At 61.5% G+C, this 15,000-nt stretch overlaps 2 non-coding genes across 2 annotated transcripts; both read right to left on the bottom strand.

Annotated features, from left to right (window-relative positions):
- Positions 1–206: 206 nt before the first annotated feature.
- On the bottom strand, positions 207–359 carry LOC142793099 (5.8S ribosomal RNA). The gene has a single exon (XR_012891440.1). It is a non-coding gene; the product is annotated as a 5.8S ribosomal RNA (ribosomal RNA).
- A 1,719-nt stretch (positions 360–2,078) lies between these two features.
- LOC142793104 (small subunit ribosomal RNA) lies at positions 2,079–3,893 on the bottom strand. The gene has a single exon (XR_012891445.1). It is a non-coding gene; the product is annotated as a small subunit ribosomal RNA (ribosomal RNA).
- Between the last annotated feature and the right edge of the window lie 11,107 nt (positions 3,894–15,000).

Here is a 15,000-nt window from a genome sequence, read left to right as displayed (position 1 = left end):
CAACGAGGTGCCACATCCTCAATGCAGTCGGTCGCCCCCGTTTCGGTTGGGCTCTGGCACGACGGTCGCCACCGTCTCGCCCTTGAGTGGCCGCTGTTGGCGCTCGCTGTGAGGTGTTCAGCGTGCTGTCCGTGTTGCCGACGCGGTCAAAACGAGTCGACGGCTCACGTTCCCTTGTGCGCCGAAGGCTCTCTTGATATGTGATCCGACCCTCAGACAGACGAAGCCAAGGGAAGACCCAAGGCCGCAATGTGCGTTCAAAGAATCAGTGCTCAGTGTGTCCTGCAATTCACACCAAGTCTCGCAGCTGGCTGCGTTCTTCATCGACCCGAGAACCGAGTGATCCACCGCTTAGAGTCGTGAAAAAGTGTTTGTTCAATTCCGTACAGTCAAAACCAAACGTTTCTGGCACTCGGCCAAACAGTGGCCAAGAAGGGCGCTTTTCAGCGCACGCTTGGACTCCAAAACTCTGCCGCGCCTTTTTCGGCTGCCGCAAATCGAGCAAACGGTGTGTTTCGGACGGCGTTTCGCTTTCGCTACTTGCGAGTGCTTTCGTGGTCCACCCCTCTATAAATACTCGGGAGGCGTCGAAGCCGGTTCTCCAAGCCGGACCCGTAGGTATCGTTGTGTGCTCGCTCTCATTGGCCCGCCTAACCAGAAAATGCCTGCGGTACACCCATTTGGATAAGAGTGCACGCAGATGCGGGCCTCGACGGCTACACATTTCCTCGGGCGGCCGCCTCCCGGCCTCCGTGGAGCGCGGGATGCACGGTCCCATCGACAAGCCTCTCCCGTTTTTACCGTGGCGTCGCGGTTCACCACGGCAGGCGGGTCGGTCTCCTCCGCATAAAAAGGGGGACCCCCGCTTTTTGTTCCACGAAATCGCACAAGCTTTTTTCGCATCCACGGTTTGCCACCGCACACCAAAATGCCGATCCGGCTGCCTACTTTAGCCAACAGGTGGAGCCAGGCGCGCCGTACTTGCGCGGCACTTCCCACGTCCACCGAAGTCGGTGCCAAGGACCACTTTCGGCGCCGGAGCCGCGTACGAGCCTACTCGAGGCGGAAGAACGAAGCCAGCAAGGGCCTGGCCGCAAGTGCGTTCAATTGTCGGGACGTCCAAGTCCCTCGTTCTTCCGTGCTTCCTCTTTCGGCAAGTCGTTGCGGCACCTTCCCAAAGCGCGCAGACCCGCTAATCGCGACGAGCGCGACGTGGCCGTGCCGCCTTTCCCTCGGCAGCAAGCAAAACGCCTGGCAACGTCGACGCTCCCCTAACCGCGATCTCGCACCGTGTTTCGTGTGGCGAATTCAAAAGCCGGCCGGCGCTGCTGCAACCATTACGGTCGGTACGCATACGCCGCGGAGGGCGGGACGGTCATCGGAGCGTGCGGTTCCTCCATCGAGTACTGCGCACCTCGGCCGTCGCATCGCCGTGCCATGACCGGCCGCGCGTCAACGCGAACCGGTGCCAGCGAGATCCCTCGCCTGCAAGAACCGACCGGCAGCCTCCGTCACCCGAGGACGCGGAGGCGCTTGCCGCGGACGGCGGGACGGTATGCACTGGTGCACAGCGGACCCGTCACATCGCCAGTTCCTTGACCGACCGCCGACGCTTGTGCCGTTCCTCTCGTACTTGGCAGTCGCCGCGCGATTGTCGGGTCTCGTTCTTGCACGCTCGAACGGTCGGGAGGGCACTCGGCTGGCGTTTCGGGAACGCGCAGCCTCGCCTTCTACCGACGTAACCACGACTCGCCGTTCGCGCTCCGCCGCTCCTGTTTACAGTACTAGGCGGTCCCGCAGCGGTCGGGTCGCGCATTTCGAGCGCTTCGAGCCACGGTGCAGTGGCGGGTCGAAAGCCGACCTATGAGTGCGTTGCGCCGTTTGTACCCGCGTCCGCCACCTGGCCGACCGTCCAAGGTCGCGGTGTTGGCGTCCGCTGGGCGCAACAATTTGTCACGGGGTGCCGCTCCACATTCAGGCAGCCCCGTGGGGAAAAGCCGACCCCGCGTCCAAACGGGGTCAGCGGCAGAAAGTGTCGGGCGCAGACGCAGCTGAGGCGCTCACCCTTCACAATCCGTTAATGATCCTTCCGCAGGTTCACCTACGGAAACCTTGTTACGACTTTTACTTCCTCTAAATGATCAAGTTTGGTCATCTTTCCAACAGACCGGCGCAACCGAAAGGCCGCGCCGGACATCGGTCCGAAGACCTCACTAAATCATTCAATCGGTAGTAGCGACGGGCGGTGTGTACAAAGGGCAGGGACGTAATCAACGCGAGCTTATGACTCGCGCTTACTGGGAATTCCTCGTTCAAGGGGAACAATTGCAAGCCCCTATCCCAATCACGAAAGAAGTTCCACGGGTTACCCAGTCTTTTCAGACAGGGATAAAGACACGCTGCTTCCTTCAGTGTAGCGCGCGTGCGGCCCCGGACATCTAAGGGCATCACAGACCTGTTATTGCTCTGTTTCGTGCGGCTAGGAGCCGCTTGTCCCTCTAAGAAGGTTGTAAGGTGCTGGGAACCCCGCACCTATTTAATAGGCTAGAGTCTCGTTCGTTATCGGAATTAACCAGACAAATCGCTCCACCAACTAAGAACGGCCATGCACCACCATCCACCGAATCAAGAAAGAGCTCTCAATCTGTCAATCCTCCCAGTGTCCGGGCCGGGTAAGTTTTCCCGTGTTGAGTCAAATTAAGCCGCAGGCTCCACTCCTGGTGGTGCCCTTCCGTCAATTCCTTTAAGTTTCAGCTTTGCAACCATACTTCCCCCGGAACCCAAATACTTTGGTTTCCCGGAAGCTGCCCGCCGAGTCATTTGAGTAACTCAGGCGGATCGCTGGTTGGCATCGTTTATGGTCAGAACTAGGGCGGTATCTGATCGCCTTCGAACCTCTGACTTTCGTTCTTGATCAATGAAAACATTCTTGGCAAATGCTTTCGCAGTAGTTCGTCTTGCGACGGTCCAAGAATTTCACCTCTAGCGCCGCAATACGAATGCCCCCGTCCGTCCCTCTTAATCATTACCTCGTATTCCAAAAACCAACAGAACAGAAACGAGGTCTTGTTCTATTATTCCATGCAAGTTTATTCAGGCGACTCGCCTGCGTTGAGCACTCTAATTTTTTCAAAGTAAAAGCACCGGCCATCTCGAGGCACACAATGAAGTGCACCAAGAAAGAACCGGCATGATGTTCAGTCCGAGCCGTCGCATCGGGTAGATGCACTACTCGTCTGGAACTGAGATCCAACTACGAGCTTTTTAACCGCAGCAGCTTTAGTATACGCTATTGGAGCTGGAATTACCGCGGCTGCTGGCACCAGACTTGCCCTCCAATTGATCCTCGTTAAAGGATTTAGAGTGTACTCATTTCAATTACGGGGCCTCAAAAGAGTCCCGTATTGTTATTTTTCGTCACTACCTCCCCGTGCCGGGAGTGGGTAATTTGCGCGCCTGCTGCCTTCCTTGGATGTGGTAGCCGTTTCTCAGGCTCCCTCTCCGGAATCGAACCCTGATTCTCCGTTACCCGTAACAACCATGGTAAGCAAGTAACCTACCATCGAAAGTTGATAAGGCAGACACTTGAAAGAAACGTCGCCGGCTCGTGGCCATGCGATCAGCACAAAGTTATCCAGAGTCACCACACAATACGGGCCGAAACCCGATCGATCTTGGTCTAATAAAAGCACCCGTTACCCAAAGGGCTCCAGGCTCACTGCATGTATTAGCTCTAGAATTGCCACAGTTATCCAAGTAGGAAGAAACGATCTAAGGAACCATAACTGATTTAATGAGCCATTCGCGGTTTCGCCTTATTTCGGCATGTACTTAGACATGCATGGCTTAATCTTTGAGACAAGCATATGATTACTGGCAGGATCAACCAGGTAATCGTTCGACTGCGCGTCCGTCCTCGCCTTCGGCGGGCCGGACGCAGTCTGTGTGCGGCGGAGGCCACCTTCAGGCGCCCCAACACGCTTATTTTGCACTCCGAGATGACGGCGTTCGAGCTCGCTACGGCACAACCTTCCCGAAAGACGAGTGGGAGCCGTGCGGCAAGAAGCACGTTCATGCTCGCTCTTTTTCGTTGCATCGACTCGGTCGCGCCGTGCGGGTTGCCCAAGCCCGCTGCACTGTCGGTGGACCGGCCGGAACTAGCAACGGAGCCGAGACTGCAAAGCCGCCAGACGACGGGTCACGCCCGCGTCTTCGGCGCTTTCGCATCTGAATCGCCCGAGGACGACACGGAACACACCTCGATATCGTGGTAAAACGGCACCGTCCGACAACCAGCCCCTAACGCATCAAGCGGATGAGGCTGCAGACGACTGCCGTGGATTCCCCTGGAGCAGACCCGAGGACACGCTTGACGAGGCCGAAGCCCGCCGCATATCAGACACCCGGTCGCTTTCGCGTACGCCGCTCACGAGAACCCCCACATAATAGCAGCGATAAGTACCCAGACCTCCTTGGGCACTAATACGAGCGTACTCGAGAAAATTTCACCGCGGGTGTGCCCCGAAACGTGTGGCACGTTGAGCGTGCCACAAGTCTACGTCGCTCTCAAACCCGCCGAGGTCGTAGAATTTGCGACCCTACTCACGAAATTCCCACCGAGGATACGGCCGCAAACGTACCGCACCTTGGGTAGGCCACGAGTTTGTGCAACACTACGCTGACGGCACAGCACCGAGGTCGTGCGCGCACGCACGGGAAAATTCCGCCGCGGTTTCTGCCGAAAACGTGAGGCACCACGACTCTCCGCAAGTTCGCGTCGACTGCGAAAGACCGAAGTCGTGAACGACGTGTCCGCTACTCGCCGCCGACACGCTGGACACCAAACGTACAACGACTCGACGGCGTCGTAGAGGCCCACGACGCGGTTTTCCTTAACGACGTCTCGGCGTGGCACCGACAGGTTAGAACGGCCGACCAACGTTCCCTGTCCGCCGTTCGGCTCAGTCGAAGGGCTCGGCGACTTCGGCAACGCTGCGAAGCCGCACGGTGACGCACGCCATGTCCCCATTTTTTTTTTTTTTTCTTTCTGCGTCTGCCGGGGTGCCCCTATAATAGCAGCGATAAGCACCCAGACCGCCGTGGGTCGCTCGCCCCGGCTGACGTGGTTTTTCGTACTCCTGCGGCGGTCGCCGTCAAGCACGTCCAAATACGCTACTTTCGTGGGCGCATTCACGCTCTTTCGCTTCGCCGGAGTGCCAGCACTCACTCTGCCAAAAACGGCGAACATCCGAGCGGCGGTTCCCACTTTTGCGTCGGCGTCGCAAACCCCGCCCCGGCAGACGAGGTTTGCCGTACTCGTGCGACGGTGGCCGGCGGGCACGTCGAAAGACGCCGATATCGTGCGCGAATTGGCGCACCTTGGCTTCACCGGAGTGCCGCCACTGACTCCTCCAAAAACGGCGAAGATCCGAGCGGCGCTTCCCACTTTCGCATCGGCGTCCCGAACTCCGCCCCGGCTGACGCGGTTTACCGTACTCGTGCGACGGTCGCCGGCGAGCACGTGGAAAGACGCCGATATCGTGCCCGAATCGGCTCCGTTCGGCTTCGCCGGAGTGCCAGCACTGGCTCGGCGAAAGACGACGAACATCCGAGCGACGGTTCTCACTATTGCGTACGCGTCGCAAACCCCGCCCCGGCAGACGCACTTTGCCGTACTCGTGCGACGGTCGCCGGCGAGCACGTAGAAAGACGCCGATATCGTGCCGGAATCGGCCCCGTTTGGCTTCGCCGGAGTGCCAGCACTCACTCGGCCACAAACGGCGAACATCCGAGCGGCGGTTCCCACTTAGCCGTCGGCGTCCCGAACTCCGCCCCGGCAGACGCGGTTGCCGAGCTCGTGCGACTAGCGACCGCGAAGCCGTCTCGCGACGCCGCTTTCGTGCGCGGCTCCCACTGCGACCTGGGTCACCCGAGGTCGACGAGCAAGAAAGAATGTCGAAAAAAAATTTTTTTTTTTTTGCGTCTGCCGGGGTGCCCCTATAATAGCAGCGATAAGCACCCAGACCGCCATGGGTCGCTCGCCCCGGCTGACGTGGTTTTTCGTTTTCCTGCGGTGGTCGTCGTCAAGCACGTCCAAACACGCCACTTTCGTGGGCGCATTCGCGCTCTTTCGCTTCGCCGGAGTGCCAGCACTCACTCTGCCAAAAACGGCGAACATCCTAGTGGCGGTTCCCACTTTTGCGTCGGCGTCGCCAACCCCGCCCCGGCATACGCGGTTTGCCGTACTCGTGCGGCGGTGGCCGGCGGGCACGTCGAAAGACACCGATATCGTGCGCGAGTCGATGCTTCTTGGTCTCGCAGGAGGGCCGCCACTCACTCCTGCAAAAACGGCGAAGATCCGAGCGGCGCTTCCCACTTTTTCGTCGGCATCGCAAACCTCGCCCCGGCAGACGCGCTTTGCCGTACTCGTGCGACGGTCGCCGGCGAGCACGTCGAAATACGCCGATATCGTGCCCGAATCGGCCCCGTTTCGCTTCGCCGGAGTGCCAGCACTCACTCGGCCAAAAACGGCGAACATCCGAGCAGCGGTACCCACTTAGCCGTCGGCATCCCGAACTCCGCGCCGGCTGACGCGGTTGCCGAGCTCGTGCGACTAGCGACCGCGAACGCGTCTCGCGACGCCGCTTTCGTGCGCGGCTCCCATTGCGACCTGGGTTACCCGAGCTCGACCAGCAAAAAAGAAGGTCGAAAAAAAATTTTTTTTTTCTGCGTCTGCCGGGGTGCCCCTATAATAGCAGCGATAAGCACCCAGACCGCCGTGGGTCGCTCGCCCCGGCTGACGTGGTTTTTCGTACTCCTGCAGCGGTCGCCGTCAAGCACGTCCAAATACGCCACTTTCGTGGGCGCTTTCGCGCTCTTTCGCGTCGCCGGTGTGCCAGCACTCACTCTGCCAAAAACGGCGAACATCCTAGTGGCGGTTCCCACTTTTGCGTCGGCGTCGCCAACCCCGCCCCGGCATACGCGGTTTGCCGTACTCGTGCGGCGGTGGCCGGCGGGCACGTCGAAAGACACCGATATCGTGCGCGAGTCGATGCTTCTTGGTCTCGCAGGAGGGCCGCCACTCACTCCTGCAAAAACGGCGAAGATCCGAGCGGCGCTTCCCACTTTTTCGTCGGCATCGCAAACCTCGCCCCGGCAGACGCGCTTTGCCGTACTCGTGCGACGGTCGCCGGCGAGCACGTCGAAATACGCCGATATCGTGCCCGAATCGGCCCCGTTTCGCTTCGCCGGAGTGCCAGCACTCACTCGGCCAAAAACGGCGAACATCCGAGCAGCGGTACCCACTTAGCCGTCGGCATCCCGAACTCCGCGCCGGCTGACGCGGTTGCCGAGCTCGTGCGACTAGCGACCGCGAACGCGTCTCGCGACGCCGCTTTCGTGCGCGGCTCCCATTGCGACCTGGGTTACCCGAGCTCGACCAGCAAAAAAGAAGGTCGAAAAAAAATTTTTTTTTTCTGCGTCTGCCGGGGTGCCCCTATAATAGCAGCGATAAGCACCCAGACCGCCGTGGGTCGCTCGCCCCGGCTGACGTGGTTTTTCGTACTCCTGCAGCGGTCGCCGTCAAGCACGTCCAAATACGCCACTTTCGTGGGCGCTTTCGCGCTCTTTCGCGTCGCCGGTGTGCCAGCACTCACTCTGCCAAAAACGGCCAACATCCGAGCGGCGGTTCCCACTTTTGCGTCGGCGTCGTAAACCCCGCCCCGGCAGACGCGGTTTGCCCTACTCGTTCGACGGTCGCCGGCGAGCGCGTCGAAAGACGCCGATATCGTGCGCTAATTGGCGCTCCTTGGCTTCTCCGGAGTGCCGCCACTCACTCCTCCAAAAACGGCGAAGATCCGAGCGGCGTTCTCCACTTTCGCATCGGCGTCCCGAACTCCGCCCGGGCTGACGCGGTTTACCGTACTCGTGCGACGGTCGCCGCCGGGCACGTCGAAAGACGCCGATATCGTGCCGTAATCGGCCCCGTTTGGCTTCGCCCGAGTGCCAGCACTCACTCGGCCAAAAACGGCGAACATCCGAGCAGCGTTTCCCACTTTCGCATCGGCGTCCCGAAGCCCGCCCCGGCAGACGCGGTTTGCCCTACTCGAGCGACGGTCGCCGGCGATCACGTCGAAAGGCGCCGAATTCGTGCACGAATCGATGCTTCTTGGTCTCGCAGGAGGGCCGCCACTCACTCCTGCAAAAACGGCGAAGATCCGAGTTGCGCTTCCCACTTTTTCGTCGGCGTCCCGAACTACGCCCCGGCTGACGCGGTTTACCGTACTCGTGCGACGGTCGCCGGCGGGCACTTCAAAATACGCCGATTTCGTGGGCGCATTCACGCTGTTTCGCTTCCCCGGAGTGCCAACACTCACTCTGCCGAAAGCGGCGATCATCCGAGCGGCGGTTCCCACTTTTGCGTCGGCTTCGCAAACGGCGCCCCGGCAGACGCGCTCGTGCGACGTACTCGTGCGACGGTCGCCGGCGAGCACGTCGAAAGACGCCGATATCGTGCTCGAATCGACCCCGTTTCGCTTCGCCGGAGTGCTGCCAGTCACGGCGCAGAGAACGGCGAACAAGTTTTTTTTTTTTTTTTTCCTAGAATTTGTGTTATAGAAGGCACATTTGATATCGGACGATAATTTTCAACTTTATCACGCGCACCGATTTTCGTGTAGAGGTTTGCAAGTTTATGGGAATTTCTCCACTTGGAATAATGCGATTTAGTAGTACTACGAGAACTTCATGGATGTACTCAAGGGTACGGGGCAAGTCAGTTACGTCAACACCTGCAGATTTTTTACACTTCAAACTGAAAATTGTTGGTTGTGAGTCCTCGTGTGATATTAAAGGCCGATTCGCTAACACATAGAACAAAGAAAGAAAGGAAGAAAAAACGCCCGCGCTCGCTCAAGAAACCTGGGTTCGCAACAAGTGGCAACAACAAGCAACCGAGCGAGTGCGCCAAAACCCGTGGCGGCCGAACAAACGCGAAGTCCCAACCGCGTCAGCCGGGGCGGCACGGGACAGGAAAAATCACTTCAGCCGGGGCGGCGGGGCACCGAATAAACCTCGTCACCTCGTCGCAGGATAAAAGAGGAAACAAAAAGTCTAAACAGCGTCTGCTGGAGCGAATGCGTAATAAAACAACAACAACAACAAAAAAAAAACACCCGCGCTCAAGAAGTCTGCAATCCTCACAAAAGGCGACTGTGACCGAGCAGCGTCAGCCGGGGCCGTGCGGAAACGGAAAAACCGCGACTACCGGGGCGTCGAGGCACCGAAAAATCCACTTCAGCCGCGGCGAAAAAAAAAACAAAAAGAAAGACGGAGGGGGGGGGGGGGAACCACGTCTGCCGGGGCGAAGGAAAAAAAAAACGCGTCTGCCGGGGCGAGCCCGGGTGCGGCACCACCGGGAAAACTGTGGCAAACAGACATGGCGATCGAGTGAGTGGGCCGCCAGCCAGGCTCAGCCAAAAAGTGCAAAGTCCGAACTGCGTCAGCCGGGGCGGCAAAAACCGCGTCAGCCGGGGCGGCGCAAAAAACCGCGTCTGCCGGGGCGGCACGAAACCGCGTCAGCCGGGGCGGGGCGAAAACTGCGTCAGCCGGGGCGAAAAGAAAAAAAAAAACGCGTCTGCCGGGGCAAGCCCGGGTGCGGCACCACCGGGAAAACTGTGGCAAACAGACATGGCGATCGAGTGAGTGGGCCGCCAGCCAGGCACAGCCGAAAAGTGCAAAGTCCGAACCGTGTCAGCCGGGGCGACGCAAAAACCGCGTCAGCCGGGGCGGCGCGAAAACCGCGTCAGCCGGGGCGGCACGAAACCGCGTCAGCCGGGGCGGCGCGAAAACTGCGTCAGCCGGGGCGGCGCGAAAACCTCGTCAGCCGGGGCGAGCGAAAAGGGGGGGGGGGAACCACGTCTGCCGGGGCGAAAGAAAAAAAAACGCGTCTGCCGGGGCGAGCCCGGGTGCGGCACCACCGGGAAGACTGTGGCAAACAGACATGGCGATCGAGTGAGTGGGCCGCCAGCCAGGCTCAGCCCAAAAAGTGCCAAGTCCGAACTGCGTCAGCCGGGGCGGCAAAAACCGCGTCAGCCGGGGCGGCGCGAAAACCGCGTCTGCCGGGGCGGGAAAACTGCGTCAGCCGGGGCGAAAGAAAAAAAAAAACGCGTCTGCCGGGGCGAGCCCGGGTGCGGCACCACCGGGAAAACTGTGGCAAACAGACATGGCGATCGAGTGAGTGGGCCGCCAGCCAGGCACAGCCGAAAAGTGCTAAGTCCGAACTGCGTCTGCCGGGGCGGCACGAAACCGCGTCAGCCGGGGCGGCGCGAAAACCGCGTCTGCCGGGGCGGCACGAAACCGCGTCAGCCGGGGCGGCGCGAAAACTGCGTCAGCCGGGGCGAGCCCGGGTGCGGCACCACCGGGAAAACTGTGGCAAACAGACATGGCGATCGAGTGAGTGGGCCGCCAGCCAGGCACAGCCGAAAAGTGCTAAGTCCGAACTGCGTCTGCCGGGGCGGCACGAAACCGCGTCAGCCGGGGCGGCGCGAAAACCGCGTCTGCCGGGGCGGCACGAAACCGCGTCAGCCGGGGCGGCGCGAAAACTGCGTCAGCCGGGGCGAGCCCGGGTGCGGCACCACCGGGAAAACTGTGGCAAACAGACATGGCGATCGAGTGAGTGGGCCGCCAGCCAGGCACAGCCGAAAAGTGCTAAGTCCGAACTGCGTCAGCCGGGGCGGCAAAAACCGCGTCAGCCGGGGCGGCGCAAAAAACCGCGTCTGCCGGGGCGGCACGAAACCGCGTCAGCCGGGGCGGCGCGAAAACTGCGTCAGCCGGGGCGAAAGAAAAAAAAAAAACGCGTCTGCCGGGGCGAGCCCGGGTGCGGCACCACCGGGAAAACTGTGGCAAACAGACATGGCGATCGAGTGAGTGGGCCGCCAGCCAGGCACAGCCGAAAAGTGCTAAGTCCGAACTGCGTCTGCCGGGGCGGCACGAAACCGCGTCAGCCGGGGCGGCGCGAAAACCGCGTCTGCCGGGGCGGCACGAAACCGCGTCAGCCGGGGCGGCGCGAAAACTGCGTCAGCCGGGGCGAGCCCGGGTGCGGCACCACCGGGAAAACTGTGGCAAACAGACATGGCGATCGAGTGAGTGGGCCGCCAGCCAGGCACAGCCGAAAAGTGCTAAGTCCGAACTGCGTCTGCCGGGGCGGCACGAAACCGCGTCAGCCGGGGCGGCGCGAAAACCGCGTCTGCCGGGGCGGCGCGAAAACTGCGTCAGCCGGGGCGAGCCCGGGTGCGGCACCACCGGGAAAACTGTGGCAAACAGACATGGCGATCGAGTGAGTGGGCCGCCAGCCAGGCACAGCCGAAAAGTGCAAAGTCCGAACCGTGTCAGCCGGGGCGACGCAAAAACCGCGTCAGCCGGGGCGGCGCGAAAACCGCGTCAGCCGGGGCGGCACGAAACCGCGTCAGCCGGGGCGGCGCGAAAACTGCGTCAGCCGGGGCGGCGCGAAAACCTCGTCAGCCGGGGCGAGCGAAAAGGGGGGGGGGGGGAACCACGTCTGCCGGGGCGAAAGAAAAAAAAAACGCGTCTGCCGGGGCGAGCCCGGGTGCGGCACCACCGGGAAGACTGTGGCAAACAGACATGGCGATCGAGTGAGTGGGCCGCCAGCCAGGCTCAGCCCAAAAAGTGCCAAGTCCGAACTGCGTCAGCCGGGGCGGCAAAAACCGCGTCAGCCGGGGCGGCGCGAAAACCGCGTCTGCCGGGGCGGCGCGAAAACTGCGTCAGCCGGGGCGAGCCCGGGTGCGGCACCACCGGGAAAACTGTGGCTAACAGACATGGCGATCGAGTGAGTGGGCCACCAGCCAGGCTCAGCCAAAAAGTGCCAAGTCCGAACTGCGTCAGCCGGGGCGGCAAAAACCGCGTCAGCCGGGGCGGCGCAAAAAAACCGCGTCTGCCGGGGCGGCACGAAACCGCGTCAGCCGGGGCGGCGCGAAAACTGCGTCAGCCGGGGCGAAAGAAAAAAAAAAACGCGTCTGCCGGGGCGAGCCCGGGTGCGGCACCACCGGGAAAACTGTGGCAAACAGACATGGCGATCGAGTGAGTGGGCCGCCAGCCAGGCACAGCCGAAAAGTGCTAAGTCCGAACTGCGTCTGCCGGGGCGGCACGAAACCGCGTCAGCCGGGGCGGCGCGAAAACCGCGTCTGCCGGGGCGGCACGAAACCGCGTCAGCCGGGGCGGCGCGAAAACTGCGTCAGCCGGGGCGAGCCCGGGTGCGGCACCACCGGGAAAACTGTGGCAAACAGACATGGCGATCGAGTGAGTGGGCCGCCAGCCAGGCACAGCCGAAAAGTGCTAAGTCCGAACTGCGTCTGCCGGGGCGGCACGAAACCGCGTCAGCCGGGGCGGCGCGAAAACCGCGTCTGCCGGGGCGGCACGAAACCGCGTCAGCCGGGGCGGCGCGAAAACTGCGTCAGCCGGGGCGAGCCCGGGTGCGGCACCACCGGGAAAACTGTGGCAAACAGACATGGCGATCGAGTGAGTGGGCCGCCAGCCAGGCACAGCCGAAAAGTGCTAAGTCCGAACTGCGTCAGCCGGGGCGGCAAAAACCGCGTCAGCCGGGGCGGCGCAAAAAACCGCGTCTGCCGGGGCGGCACGAAACCGCGTCAGCCGGGGCGGCGCGAAAACTGCGTCAGCCGGGGCGAAAGAAAAAAAAAAACGCGTCTGCCGGGGCGAGCCCGGGTGCGGCACCACCGGGAAAACTGTGGCAAACAGACATGGCGATCGAGTGAGTGGGCCGCCAGCCAGGCACAGCCGAAAAGTGCTAAGTCCGAACTGCGTCTGCCGGGGCGGCACGAAACCGCGTCAGCCGGGGCGGCGCGAAAACCGCGTCTGCCGGGGCGGCACGAAACCGCGTCAGCCGGGGCGGCGCGAAAACTGCGTCAGCCGGGGCGAGCCCGGGTGCGGCACCACCGGGAAAACTGTGGCAAACAGACATGGCGATTGAGTGAGTGGGCCGCCAGCCAGGCACAGCCGAAAAGTGCTAAGTCCGAACTGCGTCTGCCGGGGCGGCACGAAACCGCGTCAGCCGGGGCGGCGCGAAAACCGCGTCTGCCGGGGCGGCACGAAACCGCGTCAGCCGGGGCGGCGCGAAAACTGCGTCAGCCGGGGCGAGCCCGGGTGCGGCACCACCGGGAAAACTGTGGCAAACAGACATGGCGATCGAGTGAGTGGGCCGCCAGCCAGGCACAGCCGAAAAGTGCTAAGTCCGAACTGCGTCTGCCGGGGCGGCACGAAACCGCGTCAGCCGGGGCGGCGCGAAAACCGCGTCTGCCGGGGCGGCACGAAACCGCGTCAGCCGGGGCGGCGCGAAAACTGCGTCAGCCGGGGCGAGCCCGGGTGCGGCACCACCGGGAAAACTGTGGCAAACAGACATGGCGATCGAGTGAGTGGGCCGCCAGCCAGGCACAGCCGAAAAGTGCAAAGTCCGAACCGTGTCAGCCGGGGCGACGCAAAAACCGCGTCAGCCGGGGCGGCGCGAAAACCGCGTCTGCCGGGGCGGCACGAAACCGCGTCAGCCGGGGCGGCGCGAAAACTGCGTCAGCCGGGGCGAGCCCGGGTGCGGCACCACCGGGAAAACTGTGGCAAACAGACATGGCGATCGAGTGAGTGGGCCGCCAGCCAGGCACAGCCGAAAAGTGCTAAGTCCGAACTGCGTCAGCCGGGGCGGCAAAAACCGCGTCAGCCGGGGCGGCGCAAAAACCGCGTCTGCCGGGGCGAAATAAAAAAAAAAAACAAAGAAAAAAGCCCGCGCTTAATCAAAAGAAAACAAAGAAAAAAGCTTGCGCTTAATCAAAAGAAAACAAACAAAAAAAGTTCGCGCTTAAGCCTGGCGGTGGAACCACCGGGGCAAACAGACCTGGCGATCGAGTGAGTGGGCCGCCAGCCGGGGTGAGCCAAAAAGTGCAAAGTCCGAACCGCGTCAGCCGGGGCGACGCAAAAACCGCGTCAGCCGGGGCGGCGCGAAAACCGCGTCAGCCGGGGCGGCGCGAAAACCGCGTCAGCCGGGGCGGCGCAAAAACCGCGTCAGCCGGGGCGGCGCAAAAACTGCGTCAGCCGGGGCGGCACGGAAAAACGAAAACCGCGTCAGCCGGGGCGACATCAAAATGAGGAAAAAAAAAAAAACTGCCTTAGGACACCTGCGTACACTTTAATGCGTTTGGGCATATCTCTCTGTAACACGCGCGCCCCTCGTTACGCGCGGCACTCTGTTTTCTCCGACACCCATATTTCGGCGGCATGTGGCACGCGCGCCCGTCCCTACGCACGGCACACCGCAGTGCTTTCTCGATATTTTTCTTTTCCTCCAACACCGTCATCTATAGGCTTTTAGTGACCTGTTGCTCGTGGCACAAGTTCGCTTGCTCTGACACCTCTTGCATGCGCACCGTTTTTGCGCACGGTGCTATGCCGCAAAGCACGGCAGTCGCATGCGTTTCTCTCAGGCACCTCTTTTTTGACACAACGCTGTGGTGCTTAGAAACACACGCGCCGCTTTTGCGCACAGAACTCCACCGTACAGCACGGTAGTCACGTTTGTTCCACACGAACAGCAGTGTGCATCGTGCTACGACACTTTGAAAGCTTTTTCTTCCGAGTCTCGACCGCGCTGTTCCTTTCGTACTTGGCGCGATTTTGGGACCAGCTTTGTTTTAAACCCCTACTGCGCGCCGTTCCTTTCGTACTTGGCGCGGTTCAGGGTTTGTTTCGAGCCCTTAGCCGCGCTGTTCCCTCCGTACTTGGCGCGGTTTAGGGTCGAGCTTTGTCTCGAGCCCTCTCCGCGCCGTTCCTTCCGTACTTGGCGCGGTTTAGGGTTTGTTTCGAGCCCTTAGCCGCGCTGTTCCCTCCGTACTTGGCGCGGTTTAGGGTTTGTTTCGAGCCCTTAGCCGCGCTGTTCCCTCCGTACTTGGCGCGGTTTAGGGTCGAGCTTTGTCTCGAGCCCTC

Source organism: Rhipicephalus microplus, unplaced genomic scaffold, assembly GCF_043290135.1.
Source record: "Rhipicephalus microplus isolate Deutch F79 unplaced genomic scaffold, USDA_Rmic scaffold_280, whole genome shotgun sequence".
Taxonomy (NCBI): domain Eukaryota; kingdom Metazoa; phylum Arthropoda; class Arachnida; order Ixodida; family Ixodidae; genus Rhipicephalus; species Rhipicephalus microplus.
Note: the sequence above shows the minus strand (reverse complement) of the source record. Positions and strands in the feature narration are given on the sequence as shown.